The following is a 17,743-nucleotide window of genomic DNA, read 5'->3' on the forward strand; positions in this document are numbered from 1 at the left end:
TTTTTGTCTCCTAATTTGTTGATTTATCTTGAATATGTTTGTATTTGACCTCCAGAGTGAGAAACATCATCAAACTCAAGTTGGGACGTTATTCCATTGAATGCCAAATTGCATACAGAATAATTAAACTGCATTGATGTTCAGACTCAGTCAGTAAATTAGAATATTAAAGAGCCAGTTTATTTGAGAAATTTTAAACACATTGAAATCCATTATATAGAATAATTAGATAGATTTGAAAGGCTTTATTTCTGTTTTGATGATTTTCTGCTTACAGATAATGAAAACATGACATAAGAATATTACATCACACCATTAAGAAAATCCTTCATATCAGATTCACAGCCATTTTTGGAGTGGAAGCGCCTCAATATAAAGTGGAGTTTCTTTTCTGTCAAATCTCAGAGAGTTAAACATCTTTTGATTCTTTGATATCTTGAAAAGTTTCAGATCGTGTTCAGGTGAAACGTCAAGCTGAATCTGGAGCAGTTAAGAAGTTTATTCCTTGAACGTGGAAACACCAGGGCATTAATCAAGGTTATTTAGAGAAAACCTACTCTAGACTGAAACAAGTGTCTTTTATTTTAAACAAACTCCTGAAGGCTTTGGTAATCGTCTCGAAACAGAGAACCAATAATGTCGTATTTCCTTGTAACTGAGGTCATCCCTTTCACGTGTAACTCAATGAATCATTCCCGATGTTTGACGTTGCAAACATAGACTCCTTCAGTACAAGGTCTTGTCATCATAACATCAGAGACTGATCCTCCTTTGGGGCCTTTTATCTGCTCAGCCTGACTGCACCACAGCAGTTCATTCAGAGGTCAAGATCAGTTTGTTTCAAGTTCATGTTCCATTACAGTGTTGAGTCATTACATGGCTGCGAAAAGCATTTTCTCCCTCACAGATTTCTTCTGGTTTTGCTTTTTTGTCACAGTTAATTGTTTCAGACCATCAAACACTTTTTGATATCAAACAGAGATAGCCTAAGTAAATACAAAATGTAGAATTAAAATCAGAAATTTGTGCTTTCGAGTTGGAAGAAGCTATCCAAAACAATCTCTGTTAAATCAGAAATTACCATACCCACATTTTTGGAAGGTTGAGATTCATTTTACAGATAACTCCCAGGCTTGACCACTGTCATACAGTAATCCTTATGATTACTGTTATACAGAAATGATTACTGTAATTACTGTCATACTGTAAAATCAAGAATTCTCTTAAGGGAGCAAGATTATGTATTTTCCTGACCATTTCACTACCATTTTATAGCACAATCAAGTAACTACGTTTCCGTCAGTTGTTATAAAAATACCGTAAATATCAAACCTTTCAAAAGAATTTTGACTTTGCAATTTGACGCCTTGAAACTGGGCCTCTGTTTCTTTAAGAAGCTCTTTAAAGACTCCACTTTCTACATTCAGCAATTCATTACAACAACATTTCACTGTTAAGACATTTACAAACATTCTTTTAATTTTCTTTCAGTGTCGGACTGAGTGATAGTTCATATAATTATAATTTCTGCAGATGCACAGTTCCGCCAGGAGTTTGCTAATTGTTTCTGCTGCTAGTCTGGATCGTAACACAACCTCTTTAAATAGAACCTTACTGAGAAGATGAAGGAGGCTAAAAAGATGGCAAAAAGAATCACATCATGCCCTGATCCACAGAATTTCGAGAACAGATGACAAACGGGTTCTTTGTCATCCATCAGTATAAAAAGAGTCACAAAGTGGCTTTAAGACTCCAGCAAACCACAGTGAGAACTTTCATCTTCAAATGGACATAATGTGGAACAGTGGTCAATCTTCCTAAGAGTGGCAACAAAATCTACCCCAGAAGTGCATCACAGACTCATGCAGGAGGTTACCATAAAACTGAAAACAACATGTAAAACACAACAGAACATTAACCCTTTGGTGAACCAGCTAATTTGAAGGGTTTAGGACTAACAAGACATTGAAGAGGTGCTCTGCATTATTGGCTGGATTCTGGCAGTGCTGGTGTGAAGAAAAGGTGTGAACTTGCATTGGTGCCAGTCCATGGAGTGATACAGTGCAATCAAGTGGAGAGACTTAAATTAAGGTTTACCAAGAATTTTTTTCATGGGCACGTACGGCCCCCTGCTGTTCAAAGTAAGTTCAACAGCCAGATGCAGTCAGTAGGACACTCAGGAGACTATGCTGCAATAGTGCAGCCATCAAAAACAATAAAGACAATCAAAAAGACAGTGAACAAGTTTAACTTAATGGCACCGTGTTTGACTGGATCATGTTTCTGAAATACAGTGTTTTACTCAAAATATAAATACATGCATTATATCCTTGGTCCAAGCCTTCCAAAGTCTTGAGGATCACCTGGGTGCTTTTTGAGACATGAGCTTAGAAGTAGCGTTTTCCATAGAGCTGTGCAATGAATACAGTTTCCCTCCAGTGTCTTCCTTAGTTGCATTGAAAACTATGTTTGAGAGATCTAGGAGGGTTTTCCTTCCTGCCAACCTGTATTTTAACTCCAGCTGCCCGAGGAGTCCCATTGGGCGAATAACCTGCAGTTTTGCACACACACCACAGTTATCAGTCTGCTTGTTGTCTGCTTAGCCTTAACTCTTTCCTTCAGAAAATATCTAAAATCCATCTGCAATTGACAGACCTTCAACACTCATTAAATGTACACTCAAGTATTTGCACTTCTGGATTTCTTTGGGTCCTTGTCTGATCCTCCTATTTACTGCTAGTCTCCTGTTGTATCTCTGTTCTCGTTTGATGGTCTTTAGTTTTTTTTCTTTTTGCCTTCTTGTGTTTGGAGCTTTGTTTGCTATGTTGGTTGCTAAAGCTTTTCTGCTCGCTTTCTGTCTTCTTTGGGTCATTCACAATTTAAAAAACGATGGAATTGCATTTAGAGTTTAGAGCTGTTCTGGTTGACAGAAATTTTCTTTGTTTAGGCCCTGCCCTGAGTAGCGGTTCGTTTGAACCTGAGGAGAACTCCTCCCTAACTCATCACCCTGAAATTGCTGTCTGCAGACAACTTTGACGCACCTGATTTAAGCTGATGAGTAATTGGCAGTGGTTCCTCTGCAGAACAAGATTACAAGCTGTTGAGGTAATTCCTTTCTTTGAGAGTCTTTGGAGAAGGGAAATGTCTAAAATATGCAGTGTGTGCTCCAGAGAGCAAGAATAGGAAACACTACATAAATCATTGAAATGTCCAATTTGATCAGATAAGTGAATAGGTCACCTCATACTTTGAAACAGTAACTTTATATTGTTACTCGGCGCTTTGGGTTGTGGGGTTAGTTTTGTACAGTCACACAGCACATTGAAATTGACTTGTTTTTAGAATCACTTTATTCTGTAGCAATGCGTGATTTAGCTTTTTCGTTTTTGATCAGTCAGTATTTTATCAGGCAGCAGTCAGAATAGCATGAGTTTAGAAGCAGGGAGGTTTCCTGACAGACAAGCTAAGCTAAAAGCTATTCAAATGCCATTATACCCAGTTTTTTTACCACCATAAAGAACTTTAAACGTCAATTCTGGCCAATTCAAGTGAATGCACAGTTGATTTTTATTATCTTGGGATTATTTTAAATATTTGCTTTCATGTTAGTAGAACAGTAACCATGAATCACCTATTTTGCTATATTAGATGGTATGGAGGTAGCTGAAGCGACTGTGGATCAGAGGGAAGAGTAATAATCTAGCAGTCTGAAAGTTGGGGAGTGAATTCCAACTTTCCCCTAACAAATGTTGATTTGCCCCTGGCAAAGGTATTTAACCCCAAGTTGCCTACTGGTTTGCGTATTAGTTGCACGCAGTGGTGTAGCAAGGTTTTCAAAGTTGTGGGATATGTGAATTGACTGGGAAGGGATTGTCTCTAAAAGTTACCACCCATTTAAAGTCATATTCAGTCATATTGCTTCTGATAGTTGATCGTCTGCTTCAAATGATGAAAAACTGTTACTTTAGTGCCCAAAAAAAGACTGACGATCCAGCTTGACCTTATATTTGATGGAATGCAGGCATGCACAGCTCTGTATTTCTTGCCTGTCTTCTCAAAATGTCTGCTGGACAAAAGCCCTATTGTTCCTTGAAGCTCCCTCCAACAAACCTGTTCCTTATTCAGTGATACAGAGAATAAAACACTACACACTAGCAGGCTATTTAAAACTGGTGGAGTCCAGGGGCTAAGTCAACAGTGATAGTCCTGTCCTAGTCCCATGCAAGTGAGATTAAACCAGCATTCAGTTACCAGATTTCTTGCAGACTGTTGTCAAAACGGTGAAACTTTGATGATGAATGCGGACCACGACTGATGGTTCTGGTGGTACTTTTCCTTTAACATGCTGGTTGTGTGGCTGAGTTCTGTTTGGACCAATTGATGTAAGAGTTCTTACTTTAGCACATCTTGATCTTGACAAAGAAAAAAAAAATTAAACTTTCGCTTACACTGCTTGCAGAAGCACTATTGGTTCAATAAGCAGTTAGACAAATTATGATCAAGTATCTGTAGGGATTTTTATTACAGTTGTAAAACATAGTCACCTGTGTGGTAGACGGTTAATGGACTGACTTCCTACTGTCCTTTCAGCTGCTGACTGGTGAAGAGTTGCACCAATTCCTCCAATATCATTTACAGGATTAAACGGTTATGGAAATTCTGCTCATGTTTCTTCAGAGCAGAAGTAATATTAGCATTGCCTTTCGGTTGATTCACTCGGTACAACACGTAGGATATGGGATATCGTCCCCTCTCGTAGTCTAGTTGACGATACCTTTAATCACGTTTTTAGGCAAATGGCTGTGATGACGGGTGCCAGGCTATAGATCAGTGGTTCTTAACCTTTTTTGAGGTACCGAACCCCCCAGTTTCATATGCGCATTCACTGAACCCTTCTTGTTCCCCCTCACCTCACCCACGCCGACACACAAAATACTTTGCGGTATTCTGATTTAGTAATGTAATTATATTAGCTGCGTTACCACCCCCATGCCACTAGAGGCAGTACCAACCCCGAAAAGATGCGACTAAGGAGCAGATTTAGAAGTACACCGAAAGCTCAGAATTTGGTAAAAACGGTGAGTTTTGCTTTAGTAATTACAGACATAAGTTCAAATCCATGCTGAGAGTGGAACTCCTTCAATCAGTGCTCCTCCGCAGCTCTGATTGGCTCAGCAATGTAACGTGATCCTCTGCAGCAGCGCTGATTGGCTCAGCAATGTAACGTGATCCTCTGCAGCAAGTGATGGCAAAGCGGGGAGAGTCATCACGACTTTACACAAGTGTGTCTTTACCTCCGCGGTAGAGGCTCCACCGAACCCCAGAGACCGACTCATCGAACCCCAGGGGTTCGATCGAACCCATGTTAAGAACCACTGCTATAGATGAAGGTGATGGTAAGGAGTGCTTCTGACCTCAAAGACTTGAAGTTCATCACCAAAGATAAATTATCAAACTGCCAGTGAAAAAGTTGGTCAGGAAATACAATGAGGGTTTCATTCCTGCAATGCCGGTATATATTTTTTCCACTAATTACTGAGAAGAACATAAGAATTTTCAATAACATTGCTAATTTGAATACAAATAGAATAATTCAGAGTGGATATTCCTTTGTCACTTTATTATATTTTCTGAGATGCCTCTTTTCCAGTCATAGTTGGATGAAAAATTTTAAATCTAAATTTGCTAGGAGTGTGAATAATTTTGGGCTTAACTGTATATCAGTTCTCAGTATTCAAATTTCTCTATTTTTATTTGCACATCTTTGAAAATGCTATGCTTCTTAAAGACTCGGACAAACCTTGTCTGCAATTACCTTCACTTGTCAAATGGTGGCACTGTAAGTCATTTTAGGTTAAATTGACCTGTTTTTTAAACAAAACTGAAAAAAGCTAATCTACCCCTTTTTTCCCCCCACTGTATCTTCACAAGGTGGTGGGAAGCTGGTACTTCTCTTCAGTGATCAGAGGGTGAAACTGAGGGTACGCAGGACTCCAGTTTATAAGTAGAGCTAGCACGTCAATCATGTATGCATACATTTACTCCTAAAAGGAAATTATAGCGCTGAAATAACCCAGCATACCAGTTTATGAGGAAACAAGAGAAAACATAAAACCTCCACACAGAGAGGCCCCAGGGGGGATTCAAATCCAGGACCTTCATGCTGTATGGCAATAGTGCTAACAACAGTGCCAGTATGCAATCAAATCAACAAGAAACAAACAAACATTCCTGTAGGTGGAAATCTGCAATCTATGCAGTTTTTATTCAGTTTTTCACTTTCTGGACCAGTTTGTGTTCAAGGTTGGGGGATGGAAAGGTGGTTGTTGGTGTATGCTCCTACAATAGAGACAAGGTATGGTTAACTGGTATGCGTCTGTATCAGATTATCCCAGTATGAAACCATGCATGATTCTGCGCGGCAGGAGAAAGCTTAGTCTGCTAGACAGTTTGAACAGAACTTCCTTCTAACAAATGACTATGCCTCCTTTGTAGATATTGGATGTAATGTTGTAAAATGGAGGCCATGGGTCTTCTTGGATGTGCTATGCAAAAATAAATGAACAGATGTGTTTTCGTAAGTTTCAGGTTCTTCAATGTAATGCTAGACAAGGTAAACAATTATGTGGTGTAATTGCCCGTTATTCATTAGTTCATCTGGATATTTGTTGTCTATAAAGACGGCTTTCATCTCAAGTTATTGTGTTATGCCACAGTAATACATTTACAAAATGAAAACGTGATTACAATGACTGGCCTATGTATTAATTTTATTTGGGACCGTACCTTGAATTAGATGCGAAAGGTAAATATTGTATTGTAGGCGTAAGTGGTGTAAGGTGAAACCAAGGGAAAATTCTCACTGCTAAAACCTCTGGGTTCCAGATACACATCTCTCCCATTATACAGTAACAGGAAGAAACATCCAGCGCTGACAGAAAAACTAAAAACATCAGGATTACTTGAGTCTTTTCTAATAGTTTGAAGAAATGTCCTAAACATTGCACTGCATTAACTCATTAAAAAGAACATTACACTAATTTGAGACATGAAAAGCTGCTGTATTACTATTAGAAGACGTGTAACTTACGTCTTTACTTTTCTCTGCTTCCTCAAAGTTTTTCTTGGCCTACACAATTTGAAAATTCCATTTTAATTTCATAGGTGTCCTAATGTCGGAAAATAGATCAGCTAGCATTTTTGGGTAGGGTTAGAGCAAAACGGAAGTCGTTTTGTCAAAAAAAATAAAAAAAAAGAAACCCCAATAAACATTAGTCAAACAAAATGACTCCCAGCAAATGATCTGTTAGCGTAGTGGTACCCAAAGTTTCAAGTGCCAATGCATGTTTTAGTTATTTCCTTAGTTAAACAAACATGAAGGTTCATTAGCAGGCCTCTGTAGAAGTTTGTCTGAGAAGATAGTTGGACCTTTTGAATGGTCTCCCAATCTCTCAAGAGGGAGACATTGAAAACTGGCAGGCCATTGACTCTCAGTGGCCTGCCAGTTGAGAGTCAACTAATTATTCATTAGTAACTGGCACATGAGATAGCTAGTGCTGGTACTAAAGCTCTTGATTCCAACGGTAAAAACGGTTAGGACGGATAATGTGAAAGACAAAGATGACAGCTGTTGTAGCATCCACACAACGAAAATGGTGTATTAAATTTCTGATACTGACATTTATTGTTTGCTGAGATTGTTAAATCAGTTGCTGATTAGCCTGTTCTGCTAAATTAGCACAGATCACTTATTCGAGGTCCCAGCACACTTTTTTTGGCACTAGTGGCCTTTATTGACAATCACCAGACAGGAAATGCACAGACAGAAAACAGGAAGACATGCAGCAAAGGCCAGGAATCGAACACAGAATGGCTGCGTTGAGGCCTACATCCTTAGCGTATGAGGTATCTGCTCTACTGCTACGCCATGCTATGGCCTACAACAGATTTTTAAAGAAATTAATTGATACAAAAAAATCACAGTGAACATCAGACTTTACTTTTTGGTTCCAAGATGGCTCATTCAAACTTCAAGAGTGAATTAGTTACTGAATGTGGATATAAAGTTAATCAGAGGTAGTCAGATCCCTCATAAGACTGACATTTCATTTTCTGAAATGTGCTATGCTAAAGATTTAAAAATGTATAGCATTATAAGACTAGATGTTTGTCATTCATAAAAATGTCAACAAAGAACTTACCTGTGATTTCTGAATTTCTTGAGTCTTTGGAGGAAAATCTGGAGATGCTCAAGTCCTTTTACAAACGAATACCTATCAGTGAATTCAGTCTAAACGTGCCATGCTTGCACAGACAACATAGCTAGAATTGCAGACGATGGATCTCATTAAATTTGAGCAAATTCTGAGCTACAAACATCCAGCCTTCGCAAATTACTAGATATAGTAATAAATGTATAAATATGACACTGAAGTCACCATTTTCAAAGAAATGTGTTCTTAATTTTTATTTTTTGGAACCGCCTTACACCAAAAATAGGAAAAGCAGTGCACATGGTTTAGGGGTGTACAAACTTTTGCAACAGTACATTATTGTAATTGTTAGCTGTTCTACTCGCAACATTGAAGCATTAATAATGTCTGCTTCTTCCTGAGCACTGAGATTCAATAAGCTGCCTTATGTGTGCTCTAGCGCCCCCCGGTGGTTAAAAATGTTATGACTGTTCATTATATATATATATATATATATATATATATATATATATAAAAACCTATAAAAGCAGAAGTTAATCAAAAGACAGGAAAAATTTACATCGCTGTAGATAAGATATAGAAAAAATAATGTAAGCATTGAAAACATTGAATCAGCCAGGCACTCAGATGAGGAAAAATGACTTCATCAGGTTAAATGTACAACAGGAAGTTTTGATTTCTGCTAGTATTTTTTTGTCCAATTAAGCATGAACAAATAAGTGCTTAATGTAGTAACGAGAACAGAGCCAAGCGTGTAATCCGTAGGAAAAGTTACCTCAACATTATTGACCTTGCTGTACTGTAAAAATGTTGCACATGGCAAGATATGGAGCTTTCTGTGACTTTAGAAGCAATATGTTGCAGCACAACCTAGGTGGATATCTTGACATATGCAGGTGACTTTGGAGCTTTGTGGGTTTAGAAAGCTTTTGCCTGATCAGGCTGGCACCTCAGATCTTGTCTGGGCTGGTCTGCATGAATGTGATTGGGGGGGGGGGGAAGCATTGGTCATGGAGAGCAGAGACTCTTTACTGATCATGGCTAATGTATGAACATGTAAAAAAAAATCCTAGCTAAACCAGACTAAAGTAAGTGCAGATGTCTGGACTACTTGGGGTGCCAAGTAGTCCAGACATCTGCACAAGCAGTAAAAGAGAGATTTTTTTTACTGCTTGTGATCAGAGAATATTCACTGTCTGCCCTCTGCTGGTCTTTGGTGGTACTGTACTACTTCTTTGTGTCAGTGAGTCAACAAAATGGCTGACATGTGTAACTGTGCCATGATAGATAGCAAGACGCAATCTCCTGCAGCACAAACACGACAGATCTGACATTTTTAAGGTTTTAACTAATTTTTTTTTCTTGTGGTCTTGCTTTTCTGTGGCCTCCCATCAGCTCAGAGTGTGGACTCATCCATCTGCTTATTCAGCTGGAAAAAAAAGGTACCATCACATTTCCTCCACAATTTTAGATTTAGCACTCTGCTTACATAAAAATTAGGCTGCATATGTACATGTATATGTGCCTTATACGTATCATGTCATATAAGGCACAGTTTTGAATAACAATAATTCTGAGTAAGCAAAGCTCAACCTCTCCATGCAGATACAGATATGGGGAACATGAACACACAAGACTAATGAATCACAGTCAGAGTACTGTCAAGTAGGACCTAAAGCCTAATTATACCACAGGTGTAGTGGAAGTTAGTTTAGAACACTTGTGAGGCTGTTGCTGGACTAGCTCCTCCTCCTTTGTTTAAATCCCTCCCCCTCGGTTTAATCCCTCCTCCTGAACCGTTTTTCTTTGTCGTGGACAAATCACACACCCCTCCCTCTCCGTGCTAATATGCAGCTCCTCTGCAGTTTGTCCTAGCAGAAGTCTGCTCTGTGTGGCTGTTTCTACCATACTGCAGCTGGGTTGCTCCAGACTGAGGTTGCTGCTGCCGAGTCCTGCCGGATCAACTTCTAGGAACCATACCCGTGACGTCCAGGAGCTTCTTCATACGTACCTTTTCCGGTTTTAGGTACCAGTTTTGGTATCTCCGCCGGTATAGAAAGACTACAAAGAGGAGATAAAAAGGAGGAAAAAAATCAGGTCGCGACGGCTGATCGACGCGGACGACTTTCCGACGTTGCCGACCAACCCCCCGCTCCCGCCACCAACAACTGACGTCACAGCGCAACCGTTGGTCTTTTTGTTTTTTTGAGTCGTTTGTGCGAAAGGAGGAGGAGTCTATTTTTTTTCCTCCAAGAGAAGCTGAGTCGGAGTGGAGTGTGCCGACTACAGCACAACATAGAACTGCGGCTTTATTTACCTTGTGCATGTAGAAACCGGTGTCCTGCAGCTCCATCCACACTACATCCTGTCTGCACCGTTCTGGAGAGAAGCGGACACATCAAAGTCCAAACTGAAAATAACTCAACACCACTGGACAACAAGACGAGTCGGTGAGTGGCGGTACTGCATGCTAACCAAGCCTCACTCTTTTTTTTCTTCCCTTTTTCGTTTTTTTTTCTTTTTTTTTCAAGTCAAGCGCCTTTCTTGTGTTTTTTTCCTGATTGAATTTACAGTCAATCAGAAAATATTTTTTGGCTAACTCTATAAAGAGTGACCTGTTGAAGCTGTCATTAGCAGCTAGCGATGATAAGAAATGTAAGCTAACACTGATCACTATAGCTAAAAACTTAAATATATATTAAAACATGTTTCTATTATTTTTACTTTTATTGTTATATTTTTTATTTAATATTTTGTTTTTAAATATATTTGCTGTATCATAAAGACTTTTTACAGTGCAGTTTTGCGTTGCTCCTAGCTTTAGCGAAAAATAGCTATGAGTTCCACAAATTCCGTTTCACAACTTTCTTCAAATGTTGAATTTTGCAATGAAAAATCTTACTTTGTATTTGTAATGTCATAACCAAGGAAGCTGGTTGTTTTTTAAAATGTTGTCAAGGCGGATATGTTTGTGGGCGGAGCCTATCGAAAAATTTCAGCTGACCAGTTTCCTAGCAACTGACACGAGGCACTCTTGTCTCTTCTGTTCTGATAGCAGCACTTGCATTTATTTGAGTGTCTTTGCTGTATCTGACAGTTTTTGCTGGGAAGTAATTTACAATTTTGTGCATTTTAGTTTTCAAGTTACAGCATGATGATTTTTTTGGGGGAATTGACGGCTTTCGTGAAAGCCATCACATTTTCAGAAATTCTAATTTGTTAAAATTTTAATGAATTTTTATGCTTTGTCGAATGCATTTTAATGTTGTAAAGAGAATTTTTTTTTTTCATTTTGGTAGCGTTGATTTGAAGTGATGGGCGGAGCCTAGCCAAAAATTTTGCCTGATCAATTAACCATACTTTCCTGGTTCATACTTTTGCAGGGTTGATTTGCTGTAGGGGTTTACTTGTTTAATATTTGTGCTATTCACTGTTTACATGTCTAGCTCTGATGTCAATCCAGCTTCTGGCTCGATTTAGGTTTCTATTACTTTTTGAAACATTATAGCATGCTAGTTTATTCCTTTTATCTGAGATGAGCCGAGATGAATATTATTGATGGATTATCTGGTTTAAATACTTACAGTGTTAACTGGAAACATTTGTTGTCTCTGGTATAATTATGTCTTTGTGAAATATGTAAAGACCCACCCCTAACAAGTCAGCATGGCGGGTATGTTGTGCTGATGCTAAAACAAGCAGCAACCCCAACCAGCTCACAGCACAGGTTACAGTTGAGTGAAGAGACACACAGGAGAGATTTGTGTTCATGGATTTTCTCCATATACTTGAATAAAAAAAAAAAGACAAACAACAAAACTAAGGAGTTATAAAACCAAGACTTTTTTTTATGTCCCATTATTTCCATCTGTCATTACGTTTCTGGAGGTTTTTTTAAGGTTGCCCTTTTTTTTTTCTCTTTGTACCCAAAGTAAAACTTAACAATACACATGAATATCTTCATGTGGCAAAAAACAGCTATGACTAAAATATAAGAGGAAACAATAGCACGCCTCACTGTATGTTGTCAAGGTCCCCTTTTGGCCTGAAGTGGTACAGGCCAGTGATTTTCCATGAAGCACATTGCCTTAAAAAGTGGGTGTGGCCTAATCTCTATGGTAAAACTAGAGCTAGGCAGTTTTTTTTTGCTATATAGTGTTTCCTTATGAAGTTAAAATGAGTTTTTTTTTCAGTTTTAGTTGAACTAATGTACAAATGAATGAGTACATGCTTCCCAAGGGAACAACAGAAGCATGTGATTAACAAAGCTGTTGAATCACAGTAAATGTGAGAACAGTTCAGTTCTCACAACTGAACTTCTTCATCATAGTTTTGGTACTTGAAACTGATGTAAAATTAATCTAAATTGGTCCATTTCAGATGTTTCACCTTTTGGAAGATGGTACAGCCCTGTTTCTTGTTTCACCTCCCCCACACCTCTGTTGCAGTGCTCACATGGTGCACTTGTAATTCATTGCAGTTTTTTTACCCTGCGGAGGTGGGAGCAGTCTTTAAAGGCACCACCTACATTTTTCAAAGACGTCCATGAAGGCGTTAGTATTTCTTAGTTTGTCAGATTCATTTAGCCTCTCTTTTAATACCATTAATCATAGATTTTGTACAATTGAACAGTTTTTGAAATTAATCTGTATTCAGCTGCCAAATAAGAATGAATCAAAAAGAAAACCTTTGCTATTTAGCGTGAAATCAAAATATAACTGTATACACATTTCTTTGTTCATTTGTAGGTATTTATTATATAACACTGATTATCAAGGACTGTATTTTTTCAGCTCATAAAGTGTTACAGCGAGTTTCTTTGCTCTAATGAAATATGTGTTGTAATGCTTAAGCCACGTATTCTATGGCCTTCATAATAAGTTATGGAAAGAAGTAATATTGTTGGCTTGCTTTGTATTACAGTGATGTATTAGATGGACACATCAGTGTGTGTGTGGACCTCAGAGAGCTGTTTTTACCTTTCCCCCAATATTTTAGAAGTTTAGAAGGACTTCATTTCCGCAGCACTTTTCTAGACGTTATCTAAAAGTTTGTTTACGTAAGACTGCCGTCTGGTATTTTCAGGTCTAAACGCTTGCTCTCACAAAGCTCTGCCTATTTACACGATGCTCCTCCACTGAGCTGCAGTCTCCAGCCGAGCTCCCGCCTCAGGACACTTATCACTCATTTCCACCAGACTAGTGGCAGCAGCATTATAACTACTTCTTAGTCCAGATCTATGTAAAGAGGACCTAAACTTACCAACTACTACAAACCACATTTGTCACACACAAATTGATACAAAATTTAGGGGTTCAATGCCACACCCAAAGATGCATTGGCTAGTTGGGACAAGGTAGTCTGAATCAAACTTACAGTCTCCCTATTGTCAGGCTACTCTTGGTGAGTAAGCTACAGCTACCCCAAGAAATTTAAGATTAGGCATTTTCTGATACCGTCTTAATTGAATACAACTTTTTGGTTTATGAAAGCGATGCCATGGATATGCTTGAATTTTGTTCTCAAGGATTTTCCATATTTCTGCCATAAACAGTCATCTTTTGTTTACATTTGGAGCACAGGAGACATCACACAGTTTGCAAATGATATGTTGCTGTGAAACAAGATTTAATAAGATTTTAAAACGAAGACAAAGAATTAGGGCTGAAACGATTCCTGGAGTGATTTGAGTACCTCAATTATTAAAATTCCTCGAGGAAAATTGATCTGCTTTGAAGCTTCATTAAATTAGATTTTATTATTTAGTGCACCGTGTTCCAGCCGGGTTATTATTTGTGTTGTGCAGCGCTCTCACTTCTGCCTGAGTTGTTGACCAAAGCTAAGTGTTAGCAGCATAACGTCCAATTTTCAAGTTCGGCCTGGGAGGATTTTATTGATTGGTGATGATGTCCGGGTTTTTCAGGAGAACAGTAAGCATCCTTAAAATAAATGGTGCGATGCCTGGAGTCTTTTCTAGTCTTTTCTCCTCCCAGAGCTGCTGCCTGGTGGCGGTTCAGAGCGAACAGCGGGGAAGAGCGCTGAAGGTGTACTTATACAGGTGAGCAGATAGACTGTACACTGCGCATTAGATTATTAACGTAAGTGTAGCTTTATGGACAAATCTGAATTTTCTTTTTCATATCATCCCGGTTGCAACAAATAGGTGGCGGAGCTCATCGTGGCGGCACATAGCTGGTAGATGAGTTTCTGTGTGTGACAAACGAAGGTGTCAAATCCCGTCGTTAACATGAACACAAAAACTATAAATGTCTGGGCAAGGTGAGAGTTCATCTATTAAATTGACTGTAGATGAATACATAGACGAAAAGCTGGAATGCCGACATTTTTATAAGCGTATTTGTGAGCCTGTCTCTTCATTATTGAATTGAATATAATTTAACATTTTTGTACAACTTTTCTTCAGGTTAACTTAGAAAGCGAGCCATTATTGTTACAGGTTAATTTTGTAAACTACAGAAAAGTTATTGTTAGGAAAGCTCAAATGTGAAAAATTGGACTGATGTTGATATGCGATGGGAATACTGCTGTTATGTTAGATTTACCAATGTTTTATCTTTTTTTTTATCCAATTACTTGATTAATTGTAAGAATAATCGATAGATTACTCGATTACTAAAATATTCGTTTACAACAGCCCTCCAAAGAATGGAGTTGTCTTTAGGATCTTCTTTTTGCAATTAACATTAAAATAGTTAGCATATTCCCCCTGCTTTAAATTAATTACCTGAATGGAGAGCCAAATGTCTCTATATACATTTTTTCTTATTTAAATATCTTCTTACACATTTTGCCTCTGAATTAATTTACAAACACCTCATTTAAGACTAAAACTGGTAGTATTCTTCTCTCTACAGCAACCTCCTCACCAAAAAGTGTTTCTTTGTCATATTGTTTATTTAAATGATAGGCTGATGTTGGCATTAGCCTAATGTAGGCAAAGTTTATTTTAATAACTCAGTTTTTTTTTTCTTCATTTTTTTGGCTCTTAATAAATTTCAATTCAAACAGAGTTCAGTTGAAATGTCATTTTACAAAGCTTAAAGAATAGGTTGTCTGGCTTCAAAACTTAGCACTTTACTTTCAATATTGCAATTTTTAATGACTACTGTTTGATCCTCTCCCACTCAGAGTACCGTATTTTCCGCACTATAAGGTGCACCTAAAAACCTTAGATTTCCTCAAAAGCCGACAGTGCGCCTCATAATCCGGTACGCCTTATATATGGACCAATATTGAACTACAACAGGTCTTGTTGTAGCTCAAATAATGAGGTAATTAGCAGGACTCTGGAGAACTTGACTGCACTTAGGAGGTGATTCAGCTATTGGATTCAAGTGTATTGTACCAGGGAGACATCTAAGAGTTGCAGGACACCGGCCCCTCGAGGACCAGGATTGCCCACCCCTGGTCTAGAATCAGGTCGTCTGCAGGACATTTGGCACCATGTTGTCCACGAACATGCTGTGCGCGAACGGAGAAGGGTGACCACCGTCTGGCCACGCCCCGGCCCAGTCACGGAAAGCTCTCCTCACCGACTGGAGTTGGACTGTTTTGTTGACATTCTTTATGTCAACAAAGTGGCTTTAGACATTCATCCGGGATGTTTCGGGGGCGGGGGAAGAGAGACAGAGACTGCGGCGGCAGCGTGTCGGTTGGTCTGTGTTACCCAGAAAGCATTTGGGCACAATATCGCAACACCAACACCGTGAGTGAAACAATGACTGGGGCAGCCTACTATATAAATTATTCGGGACCACTTCTTTATTATTACACATCCACATTTGTAGAGTATGGAACAAATCACGTTCAATACGGGATGGGTGACAACCCTAACTGTAGCCTATTCTATGCGCCTTATAATGCGGTGCGCCTTATATATGAAAAAAGTTTTAAAATAGGCCATTCATTGAAGGTATGCCTTATAATCCGGTGCGCCTTATAGTGCGGAAAATACGGTAGATCACATGATACAGATGAGAGCCAATAAAAAGCCTCCCTTTTACTTGGACTGCTTTTGCAAACAGAAAATACTTAAGGGAAGCCCAATTTTTTTAGATCACCATAATCCCCAACCTATAGAACGCTGATAGGCAGTGATACATCCATTTACATGTTTTATTCTTTCTTTAAGAATTTGTTGTAATGAACTGCTACGCCGATCAGATGGACAATGGAAGATCATGTGGTGCTTCTACTCTGTTTGGCCACAACGGACTCCTGCTGCAACAGATGTTGTCTGCTTTGAATTGTACCGCCAACTTGTTCCACAACAACAGCCCTTAGAGGTCTCTGGGTTGTGACTATTTACTATCGAGGATCAGGGGTCTAATATTGTTGGGTTGACTTCATCCCCTATTTCTTAAGACATTTTAGTTGGTAAGAAACATGCAGATCAAGAATATAAAGGATTGTCTGAAATGGACAAGGTACTCAAACACCCATTTACAAAGCCTTGATTGAAGCTCCAACTCTTACTTGGGATCACTGTATAGTGATTTGGCCATCACTATACAGAAATTAGGGGTGGCTGATCGCTGATTACCGATCTTTTAAAAAGCCTAACTTAAAAGCCAAAATTGGAATTCAATATATCAAGAAAGTGCTGAATTGGCAATGTGTAAAAATTGGCTGATCACTGATCTCCCAAAATTAAGGAAATATGCACCGATAAGTAAGTGCACTCCTAACAGAAATATATCCAATGGTCAATATAATGCAAACAATCCATTTTGAAATTCATAGCAACATCATAACAAATATTACGATGTGGACATCAGCAAAATGAAACAAGGCACTAAAGAAACATGAACTATTTTGCAGGACTGTTACTTGTTCAGTTTTTGTCTTTTTTTTTCCCAATACAATGTTAAAATCTAATTTCTGAAATACCATCCAAAATCATTGTCTGTAGTAACATGTGTGGATTAAAATAATCTTGAAAAGTATCAACCATAAATGAATTTGAGTTAATGAAATTAATTATAAAAATCATCACTATTGGACACAAAAAGTAGAACAAGGCTTGTTATCAGGGCTGGTTTCAAACTGCTGTTTCTTTGGGGTGGAGAATTATCTGTTTCCAATGTCTGTCATGTCTGAAGTGTATTCTTTGACTTCAAAATTATCAGCTTTGCAATTCCCGTGTTGGCCAGGAGGATTAATCGTTGTGGGCATCCCGCTTTCGTCGTTTTGCAGTTCCTTTCTCATGTTCTACCAGGCCTGTCACGATAACAAATTTTACTGAGCGATTAATTGTCTAAAAAATTATTGCGATAAATGATAATATTGTTTCAAGATCAGTTGACCCTGATTTAATGGAAATGACTAATAATGCATGTGATTTCCTGCCATTAATAGATACATTTTATTTTCAAAAGAGCACATAACACTGGAACTGATAAACTAAAACAAAACAACCAAAAACAAAAATAAAATGGATTCTCAGTCTCCATTAACAAAAAAATGTACTTGAATAAAAACTAAACAACATAATGTCAAAGTGGAAATAA

At 38.4% G+C, this 17,743-nt stretch overlaps 1 protein-coding gene across 1 annotated transcript in view; it reads left to right on the plus strand.

Moving 5' to 3' along the window:
- The first annotated feature begins 10,040 nt into the window (after positions 1-10,040).
- Positions 10,041-17,743, plus strand: part of atf7ip (activating transcription factor 7 interacting protein) — a 34,666-nt gene continuing 26,963 nt past the window's right edge. The window contains exon 1 of the mRNA XM_088004960.1: positions 10,041-10,663. The gene's annotated coding sequence lies outside the window, so the exon portion shown is untranslated. The remainder of the gene's footprint in view (positions 10,664-17,743) is intronic.

Source organism: Poecilia mexicana, unplaced genomic scaffold (assembly GCF_051168715.1).
Source record: "Poecilia mexicana isolate PSO_F unplaced genomic scaffold, ASM5116871v1 scaffold_1, whole genome shotgun sequence".
NCBI lineage: Eukaryota > Metazoa > Chordata > Actinopteri > Cyprinodontiformes > Poeciliidae > Poecilia > Poecilia mexicana.